The 16,720-nt window shown below is 41.6% G+C and overlaps 1 non-coding gene across 1 annotated transcript; it reads left to right on the plus strand.

Moving 5' to 3' along the window:
- The first annotated feature begins 14,573 nt into the window (after positions 1–14,573).
- Positions 14,574–14,647, plus strand: TRNAT-AGU. The gene has a single exon. It is a non-coding gene; the product is annotated as a tRNA-Thr (tRNA).
- Positions 14,648–16,720: the final 2,073 nt, after the last annotated feature.

Here is a 16,720-nt window from a genome sequence, read left to right on the forward strand (position 1 = left end):
CAAAAAATGGCTTTTGACACCGTTTTCATTTTATTACTATTTAAGGGTTAGGTCATGTGGTATTTTATAGAACATGTTTTTACAGACGCGGCGATACCTAATATGTTAACGTTTTCATTTTTTTTTTTACATTTCACATAAAAAAGCATTTTTGAAACAAAAAAAAATCATGTTTTAGTCTGAGCCATATTTTTTTTTTTTTTTTTGGGTGATTGTGTTAGGTAAGGGCAATTTTTTTTCAGGATGAGGTGACGGTTAGATTGGTACTATTCTGGGGCATGTGCCTTTTTGATCGCTTGGTGTTGCACTTTTAGTAATGTAAGGTGACCAAAAAATAGTTTATTTAGCACGTTTTTTTGAAGGTGTTCATCTGAGGGGTTAGGTCATGTGATATGTTTATAGAGCCGGACGCGGCGATACCTAATATGTCTACTTTTCTTTTTTCCCCTATTTTTTTTATAAAAAATGTTTTACTTAATTTGGGGAAAATGACTTTATTTTTTAAACTTTTATTTCACTTTATTTTTTGTCCCACTTTGGGACTTGAACTTTTGGGGGTCTAATCCCCTTTACAATGCATTGGCTGTAAGTGTAATACAGTGTGTATTACACATACAGCTTCCTGCCTGTGAGATCCAGGGGGCTGGATTTCACAGGCCCTCCCCCAGAAGGCAGCCACGATGCCTAAGAAAGGCATTGCGCTGCCTTCCCTGCTATTGGATCCCCGTCACAGCAGCACGGGGACCCGATGCCAGCTCTAATCCACGCCCGACATCGCACTTGCCGTGGTCAGCGCTGACCGCGGCACATCAAGGGTTTATGCGCCTGCATCTGTGATTTCACCAATGCCGGCGCATGCAGCAGGGGGCCGGCTATCAGTGACTGCCGGACCCCTGCCGCTGATTGGGCGGGCGCAGCTCCTGCACCTGCCCGATCAACATGAAGTACATGAACATCACGGGTCTTTAAATCTCGGACAGAAATTACATACATGTACGTCATGGGTCCTTAAGGGGTTAACCCCTTCTATCCCGGGTCAGTTTTCACCTTCCTACCCAGGCAATTTTTTTTGCAAATCTGACCTGTGTCGCTGTGTCGCTGTGTCGCTTTAGGTGGTAATAACTTTGGAACGCTTTTACTTATCCAAGCCATTGTGAGATTATTTTCTCGTGACACATTGTACTTCATGACAGTCATAAAGCTGAGTCAATATATAAAGTCATAAAGCTGAGTCAATATATTCAAAAATATATTTAGCAAAAAATTAAAAAAAATTGCAATTTTCAAAATTTAAATTTCTCTGCTTTTGAAACAGAAATTGATACTTCATAAAATATTTATTACTTTACATTCCCCATATGTCTACTTTATGTTGGCATCATTTTGTAGATGTAATTTTTTTTTAAACGTTAGAAGGTTTAGAATTTTAGAAGCAATTCTTAACTTTGTGCGGCTTACATAGTAGAAACCACCCATAAATGACCCCATTTTAGAAACGACACCTCTCATGGTATTTATAACTGATTTTACAAATTTTGTTAACCCTGTAGGTGTTCCACAAGAATTAATGATTTTTTTAAATTTAACATTTTGGGCAAATTTAACATTTTAATCCATTTTTTTCTTTAACACATCAAGGGTTAACAGCCAAACAAAACTCAATATTTATTACCCTGATTGTGCGGTTTATAGAAACACCCCACATGTGATTATAAACTGATGTAAGGGCACATGGCAGGGCGCAGAAGAAAAGAAGCGCTGCATGGTTTTTGGAAGGCAGATTGGACTGATTTCTATGTCCCATTTGAAGCCCCCCAGATGCACCCTTACAGTAGAAACTCAGAAAAAGTGACCCCATTTTGGAAACCACGGGATAAAGTTCCATTTTTATTGGTAATATTTTGGTGTACATATGAATTTAAATCGCTCTATATTAAGTTTTTTTTGGCACCGTTTTTATTTTTTGTTCATCGTGTGCTATTTTATAGAACAGTTTTTTTCAGTTTTACATAATTAAGCATTTTTTGAAAAAAACTATGTTTTTGTGTCTCCATTTTCTGAACGCCATGTTTTTTTTTTTTTTTCTGCCGATTGTCTTGTGCAGGGGCTCGTCTTTTTTCAAGAAGAGTTGACATTTTTATTGGTACCATTTTTGGGTACATATGATTTTTTGATAATTCATTATTACACTTTATTGGTTGCTTTAGCACAGTTTTTATTTATTTATTCTTACAGCGTTCACCTGGTTAGGTTATGTGATAGGGGTTAGGGGTTCGGTTATGTGATATTTTTTTAGAGCAGGTCGTTACGGATGTGGCACTACCTAATATGTATACTTTTTCATATTTATTTAAGTTTTACACAATAAAAGCATTTTTCAAACAAAAAAAGATGTTTCAGTGTCTTCATATTCTGAAAGCTATAGTTATTTCAATTTTTTTTGGCGATTGTCTAATGTAGGGGCTCTTTTTTTGCCGGATGAGGTGACGGTTTTATTGGTTACATTTTGGGTGGCATATGCCTTTTTGATCGCTTGGTGTTGAACTTTTTGTGATGTAAGGGGACAAAAATTTATTTTTTTGACACAGTTTTTATTTGAATTTTTACGGTGTATATCGGACGAGCTGGATCATGTGATATATTTTTAGAGCCGGTTATTACTGAAGCAGCGATACCTAATATGATCTCTTTTTTTAATTTTTTTATTATAAAATCAGGGGAAAGGGGTGTTTTTTCCTTTTTTTTAACTTGAAACTTTATTTTTTATTATTAAAAACACTTTTTTTTTACTTTTATTTTTATTTTACTCCTGTCTTGTTATGGGACTTCAACTTTTGGGAGGTCTGATCCCCTCTGCTATGCATTACAATACATCTGTATTGTAATGCATTGCCTGTTAGTGTATTACACAGAGTAGTACACAAACAGGTTGACTAGGAGACGGGGCTGGGGCTGGATTTCCTCGGCTTCCATAGAAGTCAGGTCCTTATGCCTTAGCAAGGCATCGGGTTGCCTTCTCAACCATCTCTGCGTTGACGGGGACCCGATGGGCTGCTTCACTGATCGCAAACCCCTTCTATGCTGCTGTCAGCGCTGACCGTGGCATAGAAGGGGTTAATACGCCAGCATTGGCATTTATAGCGCTGCCGGCGGATGCAGTAGGGACCCGGCTATCAGTGACTGCCGGGCCTTTGCAGTTATTGGGCTGGCACCGCTCTGGTCACCATGACATAATAGTACGTCAAAATGCAGCAATTGACTTGCCGCCATGACGTACTATCACGTCATGGGTCAGGAAGGGGTTAATCTTGTGGTCCAATGTTTCTTGAAAAAATTTACCTGTCTCTCTCACAGTTCTGGCAAAGTCAAGAAAGCTGTGCAATCATTTCAGCCATTCCTACATGGCACGAAATGTGTGGGCCCCCCAGAGCGTATGCATTGGCTGTAAGTGACACGGTCACTTGTTTTGGTGTTCGTTCAAGTAGTGGTTTTATTATTTTGGCATATGCAGTGCTGTGCTGTCACCCCTTCTTGTTTTGCTACATGGTCTTACCTGAGGAGAATCCGGTTTCAGGTGGTTCAGGTGTTCTTCTGCCTAGTGACAGCTTCTACTGGGTCAGCTGTCCATTGGTTCAGTCGTCCAGCAGCGGGAAAAAGTGGATCAGCTGATTGGTAGAAGGCTCTTGTAGCGGGAAATCTGCAGGTTTAAAAGAGAGGACATCGCTATTATGTGCTGTCAGTTTAAGAAGACCTGGACCAGCGCAGAAGATGGAAGACTTATTGAAGCAAATGATCCTAAAGGCGGAATCGGCATGTGGCGAAGAGTGGCTGCGGCGATGTCTTGCCCAGCCTGAAGTGTCTTCAGCAGAGGCAGAGAAAGTGGAACTTCAACTGGCACCAGAGGAGGAGCAGGAAGCAGAGCCGGAGGTGGAAATGCTGGCTGAGGCGGAGTTGGAAGCGCTGCCCAGCAAAAGAGCTAGAAGGACAAGGCGCGCTTTTACTTCTGCCAGCTTCAGGAGGTGCCGTGTCGGGGAGATCCCAGGAGGGGAAGCGGCGGCAGCTGGAAGATCCGGAAGGAGGAGGCATCGGCAGGCCAACAAGGGAGCAGCGGAAGGCAGCAGACATCGTTGGCAATCAGTGGCAGAAAGTGGCAAGGACGCTGCTCAAAAAATGGAAAGTTGAAAAAGAGGACATCTGTGAAGATGACCATCAGTGGATGTTCAGCATTCCTAAATCTAGCGAGAGAGAAGACAGCCTGACAGCAGCCACATCAAGCCTACCTGAAGTCATCGCGACTATCCTGACAAGCTCAAGCTGAAAGTTCCTCAGTCCTCGGTTTCTGGACAGGAGGCGCCATCTAGCGGTGAGAAATTAAATGTGCAGTCAATGTCTAATTTACTGTCTAACAAAAAATTTGTTTCAGGTCTGTATTCCCTTTTTTCTGTATTTGTTCAGAAAGGGAATACGGTTGCGCCATCTGGAGGTTGAGTTAACCATCCAATGGCGTCAAATATTAATCAATCAAGGGTTAATGTTCCAATTCTTGATAGGGGTTTTTGGGTATCTGAGGCCTGTGTTAAAGAGGCGCTACCATGCAAGGTTTTGCATCTGGGTTTTCATTTACCTCAAAACGTTAAGGAACGCATTTGGCGTTTTGAGTTTACGGATTTGATGTCGTTGCTACCTTCTAATAGGGAGCATATTTTAAGCAATGATAAAAAGGATGAGAAGCTGGATGAATCCAGGAAGCGTAGTCAGCCGCGTTCGTTTAACAACTGGCTGCAGGCTTTTTGTATTTATGCAGCGGTGCTAGGTGAAAGGTTTCCGGGTAAATGCTGTGGTCTTTTTCAGCATCTTGACATCATACTGGAAGCATACCATAGCTTTGGTGGTGTGGCTTGGTTCCAGTATGATGAACTGTTTAGACAAAAGCTGGCTGTTCACCCTTCTTTGAAATGGGTTGTTAAAGACATTGGCCTGTGGATTAATTTAATGCTCCCGCAACGGAATCCTCTGCCAAAGCAGGCTCCTTCTCAAAATTTGAGGAAAGGGGTTTGCTTTGCTTTTAACAAATCTACATGCAAGTGGTCAAACAACTGCCATTATAAGCATGAGTGCTCCTTTTGTGGGGGCACTTATCCCTTATCCAGATGTTTTAGGCGGAGTAGTCAAGGGAATTTTCAATTGCAATCAATTAAGGAGCAGCTTTCAAAAAGCTTGGACTCCAGTGAAGTTGGCAGAAATGTTGCTTCGGCTAAAACTCTACCCAGACCGGGGGAAAGCTAGGTAAATTTTTAATGGATTTTCAGAGGGTTTTTTCATTCCTGAATTTAAAGGGCTTCTTTCTGTCACCCCACCAAAGTCATTTTTTTTTTTGGGCTAGTTAAATTCCGTATACTGCGATATATGAAAATATAATGGTGTTACTTACTTTACAGCAGTTTCTTATAGTTGCTGGTAGCCGCCGCAAAAAACCGCCCCCTCGTCGTGTTGATTGACAGGGCCAGCCGCGATCTCCTCCTCTGGCCGGCCCTGTCAGCATTTCAAAAATTGCGCATCTGTGTTCATTCGGCGCAGGCGCTCTGAGATGAGGAGGCTCGTCTCCTCAGAACTCCCTCAGTGCATCCCTCAGTGCATCTGCGCCGATGACATCACCGAAAGAGAAGACGTCATCGGCGCAGGTGCACTGAGGGAGTGCTGAGGAGGCGAGCCTCCTCATCTCAGAGCGCCTGCGCCGAATGAACACAGGCGTGCATTGTTTTAATTGCTGACAGGGCCGGCCGGAGGAGGAGATCGCGGCTGGCCCTGTCAATCAACACGACGAGGGGGCGTTTTTTTGCGGCGGCTACCAGCAAGTAGACGCCCTACTTGCTGGTAGAGACCTCATTTACATATTATAAAAGTTTGTTTTTATAAGAAACTGCTGAAGGAAAGTAAGTAACACCATTATATTTTCATATATCGCAGTATAAGGAATTAACAACCCCCCCCCAAAAAATGACTTTAGTGGGATGACAGAAGCCCTTTAAGGGAGCTGGCTGTGAGTTAGTGGATAACCTAACCTGGATGTGGTGAGGATTAAGAAAGAGTTGGATAGTGGTAGAATAGCATGCCCCTTTGATGCTCCACCTTTTGAGAACTTTCGGTTATCACCTTGGGTATTGTGCCTAAAAAGGAGCCGGGCGAGTATAGGTTAATTCATCATTTGTCCTTTCCTGTTGATAATTCACTGAATGATGAAATTGCTTAGGAAGAGGCTACTGTTTCCTATGCTGGATTTGATCAGGCAGTAGATTTGTTAAGATGTTTTGGCCGTGGGGCCTTGCTGGCAAAGGCCGATATTAAATCAGCCTTCAGGCTTTTGCCAGTTGGACCTCAGGTTTTTAACTCTTTGGGTTTTAGTTTTGATGGTAAGTTTTATTTTGACAAATGTCTGCCTATGGGTTTTTCTAAGACTTGTTCATATTTTGAGTCTTTTTCTTCTTTTCAACTTTGGTTGGTTCAAGTTAATATTCCTGAAGGTGGTGTTTTGCATTATTTAGATGACTTTTTGTTTATAGGTGTTCCTGATTTGGGTTTGTGTTTCCAGTTGTTACAGTTTTTTCTTAATATGTCTAGTCAGTTTGGTGTTCCTATTGCGTCTGAAAAAACGGTTTATCCTTGTTGTTGTTTAGAATTCTTAGGTATAGTAATTGATAGTGTTAGGATGGAATTTAGGTTATCCAAAGGTAAGTTAGATTCCATAAGGGCTCTGTTAGTATCGTTACTAGCTATGAACAAATGTACCTTAAGGGAGTTACAATCGTTACTAGGCTCATTGAATTTTGCATGTAGAATTATACCAATGGGTCGTTTTTTTTCCAAAAGGTTGTATTTTGCTACAAGAGGTTTGCGGTCACCTAAGGCGCATATTAGATTAACGAGACCTCTTAAAGAGGACATGGCTATGTGGTTGGAGTTTATGTCTAGATTCAATGGCAGGAGTTGTTGGCAGGAGGATTTTCAAGATTCTGATGTGTTACAGTTGTTTACCGATGCAGCAGCTAGCTGTGGTTTTGGAGCCTTTTGGAACAATAGATGGTGTGCAGAGAGTTGGCCGTCCTTATGGGTAGAGAACAAATTTTCTTCTAATATTGTTTTGTTGGAGCTGTTTCCAGTTTTGGTAGCTATTGTAATTTGGGGTTCTTATTTTACAAACAGGAGAATTCAGCTGTTTACTGATAATAAAGGAGTAGTTTTTGTTATTAATACTTAATATTATGAATAGTATTTGCATTTCCGTGGCGCGTAGAACATGGGCTGCATATGGAGCCTCATGGAATAATTGGTTGAAATTTAGTCAGGCTGAGCAATGTGTTCTGTCCGTGGGTCTTGAGAATTTAGAACTTTTGTTTGTCTAGTCTTTGATGGGTAAAAAGATTTCAGTGTTGTATATTTATAGAACAATAGCGGGAGTATCATTTTTTCAAAAATTATTCGGTCAGTCACCTTTATCTGGTATGTTTATAATAAAGCAGGTTTTGAAGGGGTATCGCAGGGCCAATTTTAATGTTGATATGAGAAGGCCCATTTCTTTGGATATGTTAGAAAAATTTGTAAATGTTCTTCCTGATGTTGCTAAGGATAGTTTTGAAGTTGTGTTGTTTAAAACAGCTTTTATACTGGCCTTTTTTGGTGCCTTTAGAGTGAGTGAATTGGTAGATAATTCAAAAAAGGCAAATATTAGTTGCTAGCTTCAGACGTAACGGTTTCCTAGGGGTCGGGTGAATATCAAAATTAGAAGTTCAAAGATGGATCAATGGAGTCGTGGGCAAGTGGTTTCCTTGAACAGTTGGTCAAATTCTTTTTTGTGTCCAGTCAGTGCTGTCATAGCTTGGCTGCAGATAAGGCCGGATGTTCAAGGTGCATTTTTAATACATGCTGATTCTAGTCCTTTAACGAGATATCAATTTTGTTTCTTGCTCAAAAAATGTTTAAAGGTGTTGCAAATGAGTCACTTACGAATATCCTCCCACTCATTCCGGATAGGCGCAGCTACTGAGGCGGCTGGGATGGGTCTGGAGGGTTAAATTATTAAAAGGATTGGTCGGTGGTCTTCTAGAAGATTTAAATTGTATGTCAGACCAGATTTATTGTTAGAATGATTCTTATGTTTTGCAGGTGACCAATTTATCATTTGGGTTATTGGACATTCCTTTGTTTATTGGGCCCAGAAGAGAGCCATGAAGAGAAATTACTCGGAAAACTTATCATTTGAATGTAGTAAAGTTCATGTTTTTTGGTTTGGGGTAAGGGGTTTAAAATGGAGGGACCTGTTAAACGAGGTTAAAAGGTTGACACTTAAATGGCCTTCCCCAAATGTTTTAGTTATACACGCGGGCGGAAATGACATACGTAAAGTCAAAACATTGGATTTTCTATGGAGAATGAAGAGGGACATGTTCCTTTTAAAATGTTCATGTCCAGATGCCTTTCTGGTTTATTCAGAAATGGTACAGAGGCTGATCTGGTCTTCTGCTGAAGGCCGGTTATTGGCAAAAATTATAAAAAGATTGAATAGGGCCATGGCTAAGTTCATACCGGTTCTGGGAGGCCTCAGCTATAGGTATATTGATTTGTAAGGTTTTGTTCCTGGTCTTTATAAAACTGATAATGTACACCTATCTAAGGCCTGCAAAATGCTCAGGAGGGATGTCTGTGTTGCTTTTTTTGGGGGGGCCATGCCTCTGTAGAGTCATGGCTGGTGGGATATTTGTCGCCCAGCAATGATTGGTCTATAGTTTTATTTGGTGATTGGTTCAATTATTTATTCATTGATGGTTATTTATGGATTATTTATTAAATATTTATTCATCTTGGGTAACCCTGAATAAAGCAACACAACCTAATTTTATCCACAAAGATGTGTGTTACCATGTGTGAGCCACCCAGAGCGTATAGCTTGGGGGACGCATGGTGACACGGTCACTTGTTTTGGTGTTCGTTCAAGTAGTGGTTTTATTGTTTTGGCATATGCGGTGCTGTGGTGTTTTCTCCCCCACCCCCTTCTTGTTTTGCTACAGGGCCTTACCTGAGGAGAATCCGGTTTCAGGTGTTTCAGTTGTTCTTCTGGCTGCCTTCTACTGGGTCCGCTGTCCATTGGTCCAGTCCTCCAGCAGCGGGAAAAAGTGGATCAGCTGTTTAGTAGAAGGCTCTTGCAGCGGGAAACCTATCGCTATTAGGTGCTGTCAGTTTAAGAAGACCTGGACCAGCCCACCCTCCCTTTATATGTCATGTTGCTCTTATTATGGGGATATTTGTCGCCCAGCAATGATTGGTCTATAGTTTTATTTGGTGCTTGGTTAAATTATTTATTAATTGATGATTATTTATGGATTATTTATTAAATATTTATTTATTTATCTTAAGTAACCCCGAATAAAGCAACACGGCCTAATTGTATCCACAAAAAAGTGTCTGGTCTCTTATTTAATTGGTTATTAGTTGAGTTATGGAACCTGTGTTACCATGCTCTCCTGGACTTTCAGCGTCACAGCGGTCTGCCGTTACACCACATGATCGGTGACGTTCCAACCCGCTGGACACTGCACATACTAGAAAGGCGGACCAAGTTGTCCCGTGCCAGTGTCCAAAACATCACCTTTGTTAAAATGACCATCTTGCCACTTTTACTGTCTGCCTGTCTGACTACCATGTTTTTGCCTGCCGACCATCATGTTCCTTACGATGACTGCACCTGCTGCTGTCATCATGCCACGGCCACCATCATGGAACTTCTGCCATCTGCCTGCCAACATGTATCATATAACATCTGCTGTTGTTTTTGCCACCCACCACCACTGCAGCAACCACTCCGTGGTGATGGTCCCCTACTGCCACCACTATTAACACTTTGCATCTGTCTCTACTACTGCTGCTATCACCCATAAAAAGCTCATATACTGCCATGCCAGGTTGCTACCGCTGCTACTCATGTTGCAGCCACAAACCGCTAATACCTTACCTAGCCTTAATCCACTTGAAGGCTTCTTTCACATGGGCATCATGGATTTGGGCCGGATAAGATGCGACTGTGTCGCGGGAAAATGCATGATTTTTCAATGCGCTTTGCATGCGCGTTAGAAAAATCGGCATGACATGGGTTTGGGTTAGGTGTTGCGTAGATTGTATTATTTTCGCTTATAACATGGTTATAAGGAAAAATTATAGCATTCTTATTACAGAATGCTTAGTAAAATAGGACTGGAGGGGTTAAAAAAAATTCTAAATTATTTAACTCACCTTAATCCACTTGTACGCTCAGGCCGGCTTGTCTTCTTTTTTCGGGACCTGGGTAAAGGACCTTTGATGACATCACTGCGCTCATCACATGGTCCATCACATGATTCATCACCATGGTGATGAATCATGTGACGGGCCAGGTGATGAGCGCAGTGACGTCACCAAAGGTCCTTATCCTTCTACACTGCAAAGAAGAAGAAAGAATAGAAGCCGTGCTGCGCGAACAAGTGGATTAAGGTGAGTTAAATATTTTTTTCTTTTTTTTAACCCCCTCCAGCCCTATTTTACTAAGCATTCTGTAATAAGAATGCTATAATTTTTCCTTATAACCATGTTAGCTGATCTACTGCCATGCCAGGTTGCTACCGCTGCTACTCATGTTGCAGCCACATACCGCTAATACCTTACCTAGTCATAATCCACTCTAATTATGCTACTTATTATACTCCAGAGCTGCACTCACTATTCTGCTGATGGAGTCACTGTGTACATACATTACATTACTTATCCTGTACTGATCCTGAGTTACATGATACATGATGGAAAATGGTTTTGTGAGATGTCTCCCTGGGGCTACTGCTAGAAGAGATAGAAGACGTATTATTAATATTGTTAAGCAAGCAAAGCAGGAAGGGGACGTGGATGTTCTTGTCCATCTAGGGACAAATGACCTGGCTTGCAATGAAGTGTCAGAGGTGAAAAAATCTTTTATCACACTTGGTAATGACGTACAGGATTTTGCATCCACCATTTCATTTTCTGAAGTTCTGCCTGTGCATAATGTTCAGAATGATAGGCAGAGGCGCATAAAGGAGTCCAACATATGGCTTGGTAAATGGTGTCAAGAGCAAGGATTTGGCTTTGTTTCTCATGATAGCTCTACTTGGAATAGAAAGGAACTGTACAAAAAAGATGGTTTGCATCTTTCTCTCAAAGGAACAAATGTACTTAGTGAACAACTCCAAGAATTTGCGAAAGAGTATTTAAACTAGGAAGGGGGGGCAAAAGAGTGAAAATAAAAGAGTCCAATTGCCCCCCGAAACAATGCCAGAACAGGTCAGAAGCACAGAGGGTAAGAAATAAGCTCCGAGTCCTCTCTACAAATGCTCGCAGTTTAGGTAAAAAAATCAATGAACTTGGGTCAATAATGGCATCTGAGAATGTAGATTTAGTGGCTGTTACGGAGACATGGTTTAATGAAAGAAATGACTGGGACATAACCATACCAGGGTACTCTTTATACAGAAGAGACAGAGAAGGCAAGAAAGGAGGAGGAGTGGCCCTGTATGTGAAAGATAGCATTAAATCTAACCTAATACAAGTTGGTGAGGCCAACATAGAGTCAGTTTGGGTTACGTTGCAGTTTGCTAATCATGCAGTAACTCGTGTAGGTGTGATATATAGACCACCTGATCAAGTTAAAGAACTAGATGATCTACTAGTTGAAGAAATAGCTAAAATGACAATGAAAGGAGAAGTTATCATTATGGGAGATTTCAATCTTCCAGATATAAATTGGAAAACCAAAATAGCAAGTTCTACCAGGAGTACAGATATTCTAAATTCCCTACTGGGGTTATCCCTACAACAAATGGTTGAGGAGCCAACCCGGAGGGAGGCCATTTTGGATTTGATATTCACAAATGGGGATTCGGTATATGATGTCATTGTAGGCGAAACCTTGGGATCTAGTGATCACCAGTCAGTGTGGTTTAATATAAGAACTGTGAAAGAGTCCCACCACACAAAAACAAAAGTTTTAGATTTTAGAAAAACAGACTTGTCATAAATGAGTCCTTATCAGACTGGAACGGATTACATGGAGTCCAGGAGAAATGGGACTACTTAAAAGGTACATTATTGAAGGCAACAGAAAATTGCATTAGACTTGTCAGTAAAAGCAAAAAAAGGAAGAGACCACTGTGGTACTCATCAGAAGTGGCCCAAATCATTAAAAATAAAAAGCTAGCATTTTGTAATTATAAAAAAACCCAGAGCAATGAAGACAAGGAAATCTACAAGATTAGGCAGAAAGAGGCCAAGCAAGTTATAAGAACTTCTAAAGCTCAGGCAGAAGAAAAACTAGCTCAGTCTATGAAAAAAGGGGATAAGACATTCTTCAGATATATAAATGAAAAAAGGAAATTAAAACAAGGAATAACTAAATTAAAAACAAAGGGCGGAAGGTATGTAGAAGAGAATAAAGGGCTAGCCGACTGCCTTAATGAATACTTCAGTTCAGTTTTTACAAAAGAAAAAGAAGGAGAAGGACCTCCACTAGAAAGGATGACTATTAAATCGTTTGATGCATGTGTCTTTACAGAGGAAGATGTTCTAAGTTTGCTGTCTAAAGTGAAGACAAATAAGTCACAGGGGCCTGATGAGATACACCCAAAATTATTAAAAGAGCTTAGTGGTGAGCTGGCAAAACCGTTAACAGATTTATTTAACCAATCATTAGTAACAGGAGTCGTCCCGGAAGATTGGAAATTGGCAAATGTCGTGCCCATTCACAAAAAAGGTAGTAAGGAGGAATCGAGCAACTATAGACCAGTGAGTCTGACATCAATAGTAGGCAAATTAATGGAAACCCTATTAAAGGATAGGATTGTGGAACATCTAAAATCCCATGGATTGCAAGATGAAAAACAGCATGGGTTTACTTCAGGGAGATCATGTCAAACAAATCTTATAGATTTTTTTGACTGGGTGACTAAAATAATAGATGGCGGAGGTGCAGTAGACATCGCTTATCTAGACTTTAGTAAGGCTTTTGATACTGTCCCACATAGAAGACTTATCAATAAACTGCAGTCATTGAGCATGGACTCCCATATTGTTGAGTGGATTAGGCAGTGGCTGAGTGACAGACAACAGAGGGTTGTAGTCAATGGAGAACATTCAAAACAAGGTCATGTTACCAGTGGGGTTCCACAGGGATCTGTACTGGGACCAATTTTGTTTAATATCTTCATAAGTGATATTGCAAAAGGCCTCGATGGTAAGGTTTGTCTTTTTGCTGATGACACAAAGATATGTAACAGGGTTGATGTTCCTGGAGGGAAACGCCAAATGGAAAAGGATTTAGGAAAACTAGAAGAATGGTCAGAACTCTGGCAACTGAAATTTAATGTGGATAAGTGCAAGATAATGCACCTGGGGCGTAAAAACCCAAGGGCAGAATATAGAATATTTGACACAGTCCTGACCTCAGTATCTGAGGAAAGGGATTTAGGAGTAATTATTTCAGAAGACTTAAAGGTGGGAAGACAATGTAATAGAGCAGCACGAAATGCCAGCAGAATGCTTGGATGTATAGGGAGAGGTATAAGCAGTAGAAAGAGTGAAGTGCTTATGCCGCTGTACAGAACACTGGTGAGACCTCACCTGGAGTATTGTGCGCAGTACTGGAGGCCATATCTCCAGAAGGATATAGATACTCTAGAGAGAGTTCAGAGAAGAGCTACTAAACTAGTACATGGATTGCAGGATAAAACTTACCAGGAAAGGTTAAAGGACCTTAACATGTATAGCTTGGAAGAAAGACGAGACAGGGGGGATATGATAGAAACTTTTAAATACATAAAGGGAATCAACTCAGTAAAGGAGGAGAGAATATTTAAAAGAAGAAAAACTACCACAAGAGGACACAGTTTTAAATTAGAGGGGCAAAGGTTTAAAAGTAATATAAGGAAGTATTACTTTACTGAGAGAGTAGTGGATGCATGGAATAGCCTTCCTGCAGAAGTGGTAGCGGCAAATACAGTGAAGGAGTTTAAGCATGCATGGGATAGGCATAAGGCTATCCTTCATATAAGATAGGGCCAGGGACTATTCATAGGATTCAGATATATTGGGCAGACTAGATGGGCCAAATGGTTCTTATCTGCCGACACATTCTATGTTTCTATGTTTCTATGTTACATCCTGTATTATACTTCAGACCTGCACTCACTATTCTACTGGTGCAGTCACTGTGTACATACATTACTTATCCTGTACTGATCCTGAGTTGCATCCTGTATTATACTCCAGAGCTGCACTCACTATTCTGCAGCTGGATCGAGGAATTGAGGCTCTGTAAAGAGTAGATGAGAGGCAGCGAGTACTTGTAGTTCTCAGGAGGTGTGAACATAGGAATGACTTTGCTCGTGTCCGCGCTGCGTTGGCAGGATTGTCCCAGGTGTAGATTTAGAAATGCCACAAGGAAAGTACAAATAAGTGAATGCTGGGAGTAGTAGTCAATCATTGTTAATGAGGAATCTGAAACTGCTTGGTGCTGGTCAGTACCTGGCACTGTGGCTTAGTTGGTTAAAGTGCCTGTCTAGTAAACAGGAGATCCTGAGTTCGAATCTCAGCAGTGCCTTGTGTTTGTCACTTTATACCGTTTTATTAGAATTTGATTTATTACATTTATTGTCCAGAAATCCCAGATCATTTATAGCAGAACACTGATCTCTGCTGGGGAGAGGCGGAAGTGCAGCCGGGGATTTGCTTCTCATCTGTTTTCGACATCATTATAGTGAGCGCCACGTAATACCCCATCTCACCTGCAGTAGTCTCACGGCAATAACAGCTCCTCACCGCGGCTTTTTCCGAACCCACCCGAGCTACGTGGCTTTTTTTGACATCACCGTGTAGCCCCTGCCTCAAAGGAGGATTGGACAAACCCTTTAAGGGAATGTGTCGGCAGCATTGTTTAAATCACATTTTTATATTGAAACATCATTTTTGATATATTTTTTAAAAAGTTCTTCCGTCACATTATTAAAATATGTATAATATACTGCAGTCTTCACACTGGTCACTAGGTCTTTTGTGAGCCACCAAATGGTCCATAGACACAGCGGTATAGCACTAGGTTCGGGGACAGGGAACCTCTACCATCAGGGGGTCGCTCTGGGCTTAGCAGTCTTCAGGGCCTGTAGGGTAAGTTCCTCTGCCCTGCCCTTGTGGACTACACTTATATCCATCTACCTAAACTTTGAGTATCTATCCCGTCACTATGAATGTTCTTCCTTTTGGGGGCCACTACTCCCCTATGTAAAAAAAAGATTTTGGGGGACAACTGTAGCACACTACTGTCGGTATTTACATACCTATACCCGCCTGATTATAAATAAAGGTATTTTTAAAAGTCACATTTTCTTCACATGTGTTCCTATAAAGAATGAGGCCCTGTCTCCATCTGCCAATATACCACAGATGTCCTATAGGTGCGAGTCCCACCTCTCGAGAATGATGATACTACACTGGTACTCTCCATCCTGCGGCTCTCCCACAGTTGCAAACTCCCATCATGATCTGATAGCTGTATGATGGGAGTAGAAGTTATGCAATAGCTGGAGAATCTCAACCTGGGGAGCATTAGACACCTCTGGCAGACCTCTAGGCCATCACAGAAATTGATCTGCACCGCAATTGAGGTTCCTATGGGCTGACAGAGGGTGCCTTCTTCTCTTACACTCCTAAGATCACTATTGAACATAGATCGGGGGAGCCACCCCATACCGACAGTGAGAAGTGATCAGGGTGATCGAGAAGGGTACTGCCGCCCCTTAAAGATCAATTAAAAGATCCATGCCTTATTGGAAATGTATTAGGATGTGAAGTGGCATCGCTAAGCAGGGAAGCGGTTAAATATCAATTCCCCAATGTAATTTCATTATGTATGATTCGCCAGCAGAATACAGACTGCCATAAAACTGCCTCACGCTCTGCATGTGAATACCTGCGTACCGGTTATGTAGCGTCAGCCGCCCCCCCCCTGTCGGCTGCTACTAAAGGGCCCTTTGGTGGAGAGTTATCAAATTTGGCCAAAGGTATAATCAGAGGAGCCCCCCCCCCATTGAACCAATCAGGACGTTGCTTTCATTTTCTTATGGGCCAATGAGACATGAAAGCCGGAACCTTAATGGTTGCTATGGAGAAATCCCGCGCTCATGCCTTGCCCCTTACAACAATCACTCCATGACACAGCGACCACCAAATGTGGCATGACTTCACAGCGAGCGCTAAGGGCAACGCTGCCCATTGAAATTGTCTGAAAAAACTGCACAACTTTTGTGATAATCACTAGAAGGCGCCATGACATTTTGTACTAAGGGGCTGATACGGCCGCACCGAGCGTCAGCAATAAAACTAATGTCGGATTTAAGCGACTGCCCTTCTGTGTTGCAGAGACAGAAGTGTCCAAAAGAAGCCGCTCTGCTGCAAGTCCCTATCCCATTAACCCCCTAAGTACCTCCTAAATACCTCAATCTGTATTTTACATCCTCATTTAACTACCAATCATATCTGAACATTCAGACCCTTGCATACCATGTCCCCATGCTGTAGGAGCCTTCGCTGGACTTTCATCTCCAGGGTTTATCTGCATACATTTTCGCTAGTTCTTTGGCCACCGGCGTCCCTCTATTCAATTTGCGCATGCGCCACA

This window comes from Bufo gargarizans, chromosome 2 (assembly GCF_014858855.1).
Source record: "Bufo gargarizans isolate SCDJY-AF-19 chromosome 2, ASM1485885v1, whole genome shotgun sequence".
Classification (NCBI taxonomy): Eukaryota; Metazoa; Chordata; class Amphibia; order Anura; family Bufonidae; genus Bufo; species Bufo gargarizans.